We start from the raw sequence: 12,200 nt of genomic DNA on the forward strand, positions 1-12,200 counted from the left end.
ACATACACTGTATACCTGCTTGCTTCTAAATAGTTCTGATTGCTTGGTTGAGTTTCTATCAGAAAAAAGTTCAATTCTTTACCATACAACCTCTGTATTGATGAAATTGGATGGCGTTTGTCTTTTCTGCATTTACTGAAACAACTTGGCATCATGACCTATAAGTTTGCTTGCAGTAGACTTGTACTCTTATTTATCACAGAATCCTCTGATCCCCTCAGACTTTATACTGGTACTTGTATCAATGCCATAGAGATTAAGATAGAACCGTTGCTGATCGACATAATACTATAGCTCTAAAACTGACCTTCAAGAACAGACATACTGAATTACTGCACTGTTTCTTTCAAAGATGTAAGTAGTATCAAGTTGTTACCCTTCAAAATGAATTTGGTCAGGGTACTTTCTACAATTTGATTTCTAACGTCTCCAAAGGGGCATTGTTATTTTTCCGTTTTCTAATGCTTACAATTCTTCAATAAGGCATTTTTAATAGTCAACCAAAATTTGAGTGTCGGACGTGAATCTGAACCACAAGAATATAATCGTTATAATTTTAAGACTGACACTCATATTTTAGTTGATCATTAGAAATGCATTTCTAAAGCGTTGTAAACAATAAAAATTAAAAAAATAAAATTTGTGACCCTGCCCTCTTAGAACTTTATATTCATACATCTTTTATAATACATGCAGTATCATTTGATGCTGAACTTTTTGACCGTAACATATTTTTTTTCCAATGACCTTCTGTTCATATTCGCTTGATGCCCATCTTGCAAGATGACGCTTGTGCCCCTCTGAGGTGCTTGGTCATCTAGCAGGGTGGCTGAGATCTGGACTGCAACATAGTATTTCCGTAGAAGCTTTGATTGTGGGATCAATCAAAGTCCTAGTTTATCTTATAGTCTGTCTTTAATTTAAACACATTCTTCAATTCATTTTCTCACTGTTCAAAATCTGAAAAAAGTAATTAAAAATCAATTTAACAAACGAGTCACAGATTAAGAAAATTAACAATCTGACCCAGATTCATTGCAAATACCCATAAAAGGCAAGACTTGCATAGGATTACTCAAGCCATATTGGCAAACTCACTGAACTTTTTTTGCATTCATAATAAAAAGTATTTTATATAAAATGATGCTGGATTCTTGCATTATGCATGCAAATAAAGAACAAATAAAACTTATTTCATTGCAAGCCAGAACTAAAGTCAAGATTGTTTGGCAAACTTTATTCCGATAGTTCTAGGTAAACCCCAAAAAGAATGATTTTTTTTTGAGGCAGAGAATAAAAGTGCCCTGCATACAAGCCAAAAATTTAAAACGTTGACATTTGAAGCTCCAGCACCTTAATATTACCTGGTGGCATTGTCCTCATTGTTCTCCAAGCCCACTATCCAATTGTTCACTAAAACACTGATGGACATCTCTGGCCCTTTGACCTGATACCATTAGCTCCCCACAGTCATCCTCTGAGGGACTAGCTAAATGTGGTGGCCAAGTCTCTTGGTTAGTGCTCTCCTGCATCATCGGTGCAACTGGATAAAAAATAATTTTAAATATATCAATTAATACTGTGAATGTGTATGTTCACAACATCAAATGTTCTCATGTTGAACTAGCAGAGATCATGAAGTTTTTGATATCTCATTCACTTTATATTTGCCTTCGCATAGTGAGAAGTAAAAATATATTTTTATAATTTTTATTATGATTTTAATTTTATAGAAATATCCTAGAAATTGTAAAGTGATATTTTAAGACGCTACCGATAGTAAAATCTTATAAAAATAGTTTCAAGAGTACTCTTCCCACCTTTTTCAGTCAGTGTTCCACCACCATGGGAACTGTCAGCTTGAAACACTGGGACTTGAAAATGCTTTTAATAATGATGTTTCTGAACCACAAGAATCCAAATTACCTTTAAAAAGAGAGATTACATGACTATAAAAGTATTTCCAACAACTGTAGAATCATTAAAATTGGAGTGAGAAATTTCCATAGATAGTCAATTTTTTGCAGGGTCATTATAAGCCTAAAGACTTAATTTTTGTGGATTTAAATGTTAGATTTATCAAATACCGCTAATAATGCATTGCATTTGCTGAGAATGATATTTTTTGATAGAGGGAACCAACAAAATCAATGAATATTGGGGCCACCACAAATTTTAATGATAATAGTATTCAGTATATGTAAATTTGATTTGTAAAATTGAGTTATTATACATACAATTTTGTACAGTAAAACACGCTTATAATGAAGTGCTGGGGACAGGCGATTTTACTTCGTAATAAGTGTGATTCGTTATGTCTGTCAAGTTTACAACATGTAATATAATCTCAGGGAATGGAAATCACTTCGCTGTAAGCGTCAATTCATTGTAAGCGTGTTCTCTATAACCGTGTTTTACTGTATTTCTTACCTTCTTTCCCTGGTCTAATGAAGATGTCATTGCGTACATAAGATGATACATCACTGCTGGGTTCAGATAAATCAGTAGGTTCATCACTGGGTTGACACTGGTCAACTACAACTTCATTTATATCCTTGTAAATTTGGATAAAATGTTCATCTCTTTGAATGTCAGGCGCATTTCTTCTCAGAAGACATCTTCGTTTGATTTTTTCGATTAGACTTTGAAGACACGGGAAGCGCTCTGTTGATGTAAAAGGGCATTTATAACTTTTACTAAAGGGTACATGAGGAAAAGATATAGAATATGAAAATTAGTACCAGTAATTGTTCTGAAGAAATGTGCTGATTGCGTTGGTGAGATTGCATCTTAAATCAAATGATATCAAGTCTGATTAAGGAAGAAGTCAATGACTTCAGAGAATCCACTTTCTTTGCTAGATATTCCAAATATTGTATTTTAGAATACATATGTAACTGTTTTAAAAGAAATTACCTGAATATTTGCAGGCACAAAAACTGAAAATAATGAAACAAGTGATTTAAGAGTACTCTATGAATTCAAGTTAACTCGACTAAATAAATGGAAGAGAAAGTAAGCAAGCTCATAAAGCCCACACTTCCTCATTACGTATACTTGACAATGCTACTTATAATGAATGGGAAGATGTGCATCAAATACACAAAATAATTCGATTTTAAATTTAAAAATGAGCGTAACTCCCAAAAAATCATCACATCAAAACTTCCTGCAAGTAATGTTGATTCAAATACATGTACCGTAATGTGCATCCAATAAATGAGAGATTTATCAATCATTTTTAAAGAGATCAGCTGTGAATGTGTTGAAAATATTTAGTTCAGTTCTAATTATTTTTGTATTTTCAGATAATTTTGTGATCCACATTAATATAGTAAAACCATTACATCTATATCATACTAAAACTACTTCTTTAACTTCAATCAAAAGGAAACTGGATTTGAGACAAAGAATTTATTCAACTTTTGAAATACATTGATGAAAACTCTGCTATAAGTAAGTTTATATGAATATAAATTGAATTGACAATGGGATAACCTTAAAATTTTTGGATTCAATCAAGTATTAAAATGAAATACATTTTTTGCCATATTTAGTCTTAATTCTTTTTTTATGGTTTTCAATACAGCTTACAATTGAACTTAAGGAATTAATTCAATTGCTACGGAGTTAAGGAGTATAAAATGAGTAGGAACAGTTTATGTTTTAATTAATTTAGTTGTGAGAATTAAGGACTGCACTTTTTTTCAAAGGGAGATAATTAGAAATTAATATTGACATTTTTTAAGAAATGTTCAAAAATCTTTTTCTCAAGAACCATTTGGCCATAAAAGCTTAAACTTAAATGGAAGCATCCTCAGAAAGTGTAGGTGCAAAGTTGTGAAAATCATGACTCCTGGGTGTAGGATGGCGCCACAATGGGGGGATCATATTTTTACATAGGAATATATAGAAAAAATCTTATTTAAAAATCTTCTTTTAAAAAACTAATAATCCGGGAAAGCGGACACTTGGGTGGAAGCCTCATCATCAGGTAGTGTAAATTCAAAGTTGTGAATATCATGACCTCCAGGGGTAGGATGGGGTCACAAGGGGGGGGGGGGCGTCATATTTTTACATAGGAATATATAAAGTAAACCTTTAAAAATCTTCTCAGAAACTAATCAGCCAGGAAAGCTGAAACTTGGGTGAAGGCATCCTCAAGTAGTGTAGATTCAAATTTGTGAAAATCATGATCCCCAGAGGTAGGGTGGGGCCATAATGGGGGGCGAATTTTTTAAAAGGAATACCGGGTATATAGAGTAAATTTTCAAAAAAAACAAAGCTCGAGTCTTATAGTTGTTTACAAAATATGTACTGTAGAGATTTGCCATTTCTTAGACAAAATGACATGTAAAAAATAGTTTAAACTAACTCGATATCTTCATAAATACTATTATCAACAAAAGAAAGATACCGATACATTTGATTGAAACTTTCACCAATACAACACATATGTAAAAAATGACACTGTTCGAGCTTTAATTGTTTACAAAACAAAGAACTCTTTTATCTTGCTTAAAACTTGATATTTGACTTTCAAATTTTGACATAGCATTAAAAACTTCTATATTTATCAGTATAAACATTGAAAATGGAAAAATAAAATTTGAAAATTTTAAGTCAAATCGTGTCCTTTAAAATTGTTTAGACTTTGGCCCCTGGACGATTCTTGGGCCTCACAAGGGGTTCAGAGTTTGATGATGGTTTATAACCCATATGTAGGCAACTGTTTAGGATCTTTTTAAGAACTGCAATGCTCAACATGTGATACCTTTTGTGATACCTGTTGGCCATCAGGTTAGCTATATGACCCATGGGCCTCTTGTTTTCATTTTCTGCTGGCTGCATAAACAGCATCCAAACTTTGCTCGAAACAATCTGACATTTATATTTGTTTATCATCTGGTTCTATATTCTAGCAGCTAGTCAAAAACAAGAGCATCTGAAGGGGCGGGATGACCAAGGAGCAGCCAAAAAATCCCTTGCTTAAATCTGGAAAAACTTGGACAAAAGAGCATCCCATTGGTATATTTATAATATTATAGTGTTTGTATAGCCATTTGCATGAATATGTATATTAACTTATTCCTCTCTTCTCTCTCTCTCTCTCTCTCTCTCTCTCTCTCTCTCTCACAATTAATAAATAGCAAATATTGAAAAACAGATTGTATTCTCTCTATTCATTCTTTTCTGACAGAATTAGAAGGAAGTGGATTAGACCTTCTATCCTTACTTGACAGTGGACCAAAGAGTGATTTGAATAGTAGACTGAGCCCCCCCCCCCCCCCCCCCCCCCTCAAATTTGTGCAGCATATCTTTCGCTCAAGGTTTGAAACTTGAAATGTAAACAATTGCACATTTTTAAAGTATTTCATCATTTGTTATGTTTTAAGCTTACTGCACATTTTATCATTTTCTTTAAAATTAGTATTAATTTAATAAATTCTTCAGAAAAGTCATTGGAATAATACAACTGTTGCTATATATATATATATATATATATATATATATATATATATATATATATATATATATATATATACATACAATGTATATATATATACACCCTGCTCTGAAGAAAAATAGGAGGTTATACTGTTTACCCTTGTCTGTCTGTGTGTCTGTCCATACCAAATTTTTCACATTTTTCTCACCAAATATTCATAGTTGCAAATGCTTAAAATTTTTAACACACTTTTTGTTTAGGCATGCCATATGAAGGGATTCATTTTTGTACCAATGAGATACCAACTTCTTGTTAATTTACAACTTTGTTTTATTTTATATTGCTTAAATTTTCCTACAATTATTCCCCAGGATTTCTCAGCATTGAACTATTAATATAAATGCTGGATATTTTCAAATAATCTTTGTTTTATAAGGGATGTCTATAATGAGAACCATTTTTTTAACAATCGAACATCAATTTCCTGATAAATGACATTATTTTGGGGGCTAAATTTTCAAACAATTTTAATACACTTGTTATTTTTGAACAAATTTGAAGACAACTTCCAATTAAATGTCGATGTTGCTTAATATTTTGTGTACTGGGTATTCATATCAGAGAGGGGTATCACTATAGGGAGCATGGGTCACAGATATATTTTTACATGCAAACTTTAATCTTGTAATATGTTTGAAATATATTCTGTAGGACTTGTTTTACATTTAGAAATCTATACCAAGTATTGCACCCTTACCTTGAATTACTTTATTTGCAATTTAAGATAAACGAATTAAATTATACAAACTAAGGTATCCAGGTGTTTTACAATGTTTTATCATTTTTTTCCAGCTGTGTTGTTAAAAATAAATAGAAAAAGTTAGTTTATGAGTTATGTGTAAAATTTAGAACAAAGAACTGGAGGAATGAAACTCAATATATAAGGATACAGTAAGGATATACAGTAGAACGCGCTTATATCAAAGTGCCAGGAACGGGCAATTTTGCTACATTAGAAGCGTAATTCATTCATTATATCCATCAATTTTACAACATGTAATTAAGTTAGCAGGAAAGAAAATAAATTTGCTGTAAGCTTCAATTGATTATAAGTATGTTCGTTATAACTGTGTTTGACTGTACAGTGTACATGCATTTTCTCTGTGTTACGTACTGCTGAGCCATTGATGACTGTCACTGGATAATAACACTTTTTAACTAACATATGCTACCAAATTTTTTTGATAAATATAAGATAAAATCATCTGAATTTTAAGAGTTACTGAAGCTTACTAAAGCATTAAAGCTATCGAATTTTGTTGAGGTGGGTACAATGCTAATAGCAAACTTTTTTTTGACTTGGGTTGAGGGCAATTATAAGAGTCCTAGAGGAACTTGAAGCTGCAGTAAAATGACTTGCATGGATGATTATTATATTATAATAAACCTTTTTAATCAATTAAAGTATTGCAGCAGTGTTAGTTAATATATTGTTTTCTTTGGTAGATTCTTTTAGAGGATCTCTCCAAACTACATCAGAAGACCTTGGCATTGGTCTCTCAGCAGACAAAAAGGATACCAACAAAATCCAAAAATCTGGTCAAACACAGGTCAATATTTTCTTTGTGCACTTTTAATGTGATGTCTTTTTGAAGAAAAAAAGCCATTTTATTATGCCAGCTCATGGCTTATCTCTCCATTCACAATCCAGAGTTTTCATTCTTGCTATGCTCCAACGGTGAGCGGCGGCACATCTCTGTCAATGCCCAATGCAGAGTTAAGCTTTTTTAATATTTTGAAAATTCATGAGTGATCATTCTTTAATATGTAGGGTGATTTCACCATGCATTGGACACGCTAGGAGTTTTCTCGTTGATAATGCATCAATTATAGTCCAAATATATATAAAACTCGTTTTAAAAGTTACATGTTTCCCCCTTGCTTCATTATTAAAGAAAAAAATAGTGAAATTGTTAAAAATGTAGAAAATAAAGCAAATGAATGAAGTGTTGGAACTATTTCACCATGGATCGGACAATATTTGCCGAGCATTGGACAGCTATACAGTAGCTAGACATTAAAAAGCACAAAAATTTCTGGCTCTAATGTGAAAATACAGAGGTTTGGAAAAATGAATTTATCCAATTGCTATACAGATTTCTTTTAATGTAAATCCTCGAATCTTCTGGCAGGAATTTAGACAAGTGCATCTGTTAAAAGGAATATCTATCATGAGTGGTTCTTTATTGTGCCAGCACCTGCAGGAACTTTGGATTGAAAAGGCAGTATCCATAAAACTCGAATTTTAAGTGGCATAAGGAAAATGTTTGTATCTATTGTTTTTTAGATTTTAATTTTACTCTACATTTAAAGGATATCACAAGGAATGGGCACCTAACATTAATTATTAGAAAAAAATCATGCATTGAAAACCGTCCGATGCTTGGTTATTTTGTGTCCAATCCATGGTGAAATGAATATCTGGAGCAAAAATGACCTTGACAATAACTACTTCCGCTTCACTACTGTGAAATTAAGTGAAAATAAGCAGTTCAAATCAACAACTTGGTATTTTTTTTTTATTTAAATCTAGTAAAGGTTACAAGAAAACTTTTTAAAGGAATGGAGGGTTAGTACAATTTGGTCTTCTCAATTACATTTCCATGACTGTATATTCCTAAATAATGCATCCCCTACAAAATTCATGTTGCGAGGGGGTGCACTGCTTAGCAGTGCCCTTGTTATTTTAGGTAGAGGGTGCATTTTCACTAATTCACAATAAAATGCACAGCATTTAAATAATGCTTATGTGTAAAATCTTGGTAACTAAATTTTCAATAATGGCGTAATTGACGTCATTTTACAATTCTTATATTTCTATTTCTTTAACAATGTGACTGTCAAATTCTTAATAATGATAAAGTTCATTAGTTCTAACTCAGGGATATATGAAACAATACATGAGCGCTTGCACATTTATATGAATATTTTTAAACCAAAGTTGTCCAATCCAAGGTAACCCTACATTTAGTTCTTTATTGCCATATACAATGTATCAACTTTTATCTTAGGGTAAGGAGGAAATGCTGGTCCAAGGAGAATACTGAAATCTGGTAGCTCAATCACTTAATCCTGCCATTCCACACCATGAGTGTCCTCTCTGGATGCATAAGAAGCGCACAGGATTTGTTTTTTTTTTTTATAGTAGAAACATCATTATAGATCTGTCGGATTGCTACTGTAGATTCCTTATTTTACGTGAATGAATAATTCCTTGATACAAATGTTTTGTATCGAATTGCTAGATTATTAAACCACAACCATCAAAGTAAAATGTAAACGAGATTATAAAATCCAGGAGTGTTTAATAAGGAATCTGCAGTATACTTGTAAGGAGAAGTAATACAGTAAAACTCATTTAGTACGAAAACGGATATAGCGAATTCTCGGGTATAGCAAAGTTTTTTTTAGTCCTTGGTTAAATTCTTATCAAATCTTTGCAAAATTTTACGGTTATAACAAATTTGGATACAACAAATATACGGATAAAGCGAACTGATTTTGAGTCCTGTAGAGGTGAATAATAACGAAATTTAACACTTTTATAACGAATTTCTTTTCAAGTTAAAAAGTTTTTACTACCATTTAGCATAGTAGTTTGAATAAATTGATTTTCATATTAATTTTTCAATGCGCAATCCGATTATTAAAGGTATCAAAGTAATGTATTTTTATTTAAGCCTCAATTAGCAAAAATTATAGTCTGGTGAAAGAAAACATGTATATAGTGAATTCGCTATAGTTATTATATGATTACAAATTTGTTTTACGGATATAATGTAATCCGAGATTCCTCTGACTTTCACCTCAATTTTGACGTGCATCACAATATTAAAGCGGGCTTTAGAGTCCGAGGATCTCGGAATATTTTGGAATTACGGATATAACGAAGTAAATCCATTGATCCCTAGGATTTCGCTATAACCGAGTTTTACAGTACAAACTTTTTAAACAACATTCCCTGGAATTGTGTTCAAGAAGGCTATTCTGATAGGAAGGGATATGCAGGAGGGGGATAGGAATTCAAACATATCTGTTGACATATTCCTCATGCATATATTTTGAATTTTATTTAACTTATTGTAAAGAATGTGGTAGTATGATATAATGAGAGAAATTAAATTATAAAGATGTTTATATAAGAACTACTTTTGTCTTATAAATAGTGTACTTGAGCCAGCTATTTTAATGTAAAACAATTTTTCTCTTATAGTAATTTTAAAATTTTATATGTTGTTAATGTCAATTATGTACAAAACTGTTGTTGTTTTTTTTTATTTTATTTTTTTTATTTACTTTTTCTGATATGATATTTGCCATAATATTTGATATTTAAAGAGATTAAATTTAAACAAAATGTTATTGTTTATTCATTTATATATTTTTATCGACTGGTGCCTTGCATGTTTTAGAACAAAGAATTTTTCTTTTATAAACTTCTTGTACATCCCCTGAAGAAAAAAACCAAGTTTGATTACTGGGTAGATAAATGCATATTTTTATAATTATGTAGAAATTAAGCTGTGTCTTTGGATAAAAGGGAAAGATTACCGGTAAATGTTTTGAACATTAGTTCTTTCAGTGCCATACAAATGGTGCTTTTCTGTATTACTGTATGTATAATAATAACTGTTTTTCAGTTAGCAATAGTTTGATTTAAGCAGTTCTGATGTAGTATGACATGATTTTTTAAAGATCTGCTTGTTAGATATTATTCAGCACATTGAACACAATATGTATTTCAGATTTTTATTAACAAAGATTTTACAGAAGTCCATGTCATATTCAACATACTGAGGAATCATTAAAAATCTTTCTGACTCTATATATTTTTCATACCCATCAACTATGAATTAAAATTCCCAACAAATTGTATTCATGTGCGTTCAAACAAATATACCAAAATGCATCCCCATTAATCATTAAATACAGAACTTAAGAATGCACATGAAAATTAGCCAACAGGAATATTAAGGATTCCACTGTACTTTTGAATTCTGATGGTGACCTCACTGATTCTTGGGGAATTACTACTAGTAACTTATTCTCTAGGATTGACTGCTTTGTGAAAGGAAGGTGTGTGATATTGACAATTTTCCTTATAAATCATTACATTTTATTGAATTTGAAACCTCTTATCAACTACAAATAGAATAAGTGGAATAAAAGTAAATTGGGAGGTTCAGCAAACACACTTTTAAGACATTAACTCTTGAAGCAAAATGATTTTCATTCCCCATGACTTTATTACATGTTGTAAACTTGACAGATATAATGAATTACGTTCATAATGAAGCAAAAATGACACTTATAGTGAAGCAAAAATGACACACACCCCCACCCACCCACCCCCGTAGCACTTTTTTATAAGCGTATTTTACTGTATTTAGCAGGTATATGTACATGTATCTCAGCGTCTCGAACCGTGGTCCAAAGTCTGCATTTATAAACCTCCCATTTTCTCAATATGGGAGAGGATTGTACATGTTTGCTGGGAATTGTGACAATGCAGAAACTCTTGAAATCCACAAATATTGGTCCCTCGTGAAATACTAGTACATGTATATGCTAATTCCATATGAGTACTAAAAACTTACTGTGAATTTACTTATTATTGGTGTTTTTTTAATATATTGATTTTTTGGTACTTCAGTATTGGAATGAGTCGCAAAGGATATGATATCTTGTGATATAAAGTATTTGTGTTAAGATTTCAATGATAATATCTTGTATCATGTGCCTGTAGTGTTATGGAATTAAGATTTTATTGTTGAATACTTGTATTAGTGGTTGACTGTTGAGTACCAAGTCTTTCATTCTCATTCATTTTTTCATTGTAAAAATGACATATATTAAATCTTTGAAATGAAAATGTTGACTTTTCTTTTGGAATAAGAGTTTTTTAATGATCATTTTCTTCAGACTGGAAAATTTAACAATCAAACTGTCAGCTCAAAGTTAAAAGTTACTCTACTTACCGGCACTTACGTGGCATATTTCTATCAGTTTTATTAAATACTGTGTATGTAAAGTTGCCAACTTTAAATTCTTTACCAAAGAATTGTAAGCTCTGTAACTCACTTATAACTCAACGAATGACAGTAAAATTTTGGTTGCTTATTAAAACACTGCCTTACTGAAGCATTGTAAACATTAAAATTGGAAAAATAATTTTCCAAAATCAAGTGAGCTAAATTGTTTTTGGTTTGAGATGGCAAAAAGACAGAAATGAGGACGTAACCATTTTTTTTTTTACAATGAGATAGATCAGTCACATTTCAAGAAAACCAACAATGAGAGGAGCAAGATTTTTTTTTTATTATTATAAGTATTTTCCTAGCTATCCTGTTAAAAGTAGAAAAATCATTGAAAATAAAATCAATAACAAAAAAAATATCCGTAAAAACATTCTTTTTTTTCTTTGGTTGTTTTGTTTAAAAGTCACCAAGCCTTGTGAGCTGTTAACCTACAAGAAATATGGGAATCAACACTTGGGGACAGGACTCCCATCCCCCAACCCGATTAGACCCACTTGGGACAATGTAGTTGAATCTCTTTTTGATACTCCCCTATCTACTTGACGATGGACTATGTCCTCGGTGGGTGCTCATGGCGTGGTAAGAGTTTTCACCTCGTGTTTACAACAATTGCTCAATGTGCTGACTGCGAGCACAAGAATTTCTTACTTATA

The 12,200-nt window shown here is 31.7% G+C and overlaps 1 protein-coding gene and 1 long non-coding RNA gene across 2 annotated transcripts in view; both read left to right on the plus strand.

Annotated features, from left to right (window-relative positions):
• LOC128175648 (uncharacterized) overlaps positions 1–12,200 on the plus strand; it is a 90,727-nt gene that overhangs the window by 14,634 nt on the left and 63,893 nt on the right. The gene's annotated exons all lie outside the window — the stretch shown is intronic.
• On the plus strand, positions 5,293–11,371 carry LOC128175650 (uncharacterized). Its single transcript, XR_008242705.1, has 3 exons — positions 5,293–5,330; positions 6,956–7,059; positions 8,521–11,371. It is a non-coding gene; the product is annotated as an uncharacterized LOC128175650 (long non-coding RNA).

The sequence above is a fragment of the Crassostrea angulata genome, chromosome 3, assembly GCF_025612915.1.
Source record: "Crassostrea angulata isolate pt1a10 chromosome 3, ASM2561291v2, whole genome shotgun sequence".
Taxonomy (NCBI): domain Eukaryota; kingdom Metazoa; phylum Mollusca; class Bivalvia; order Ostreida; family Ostreidae; genus Magallana; species Magallana angulata.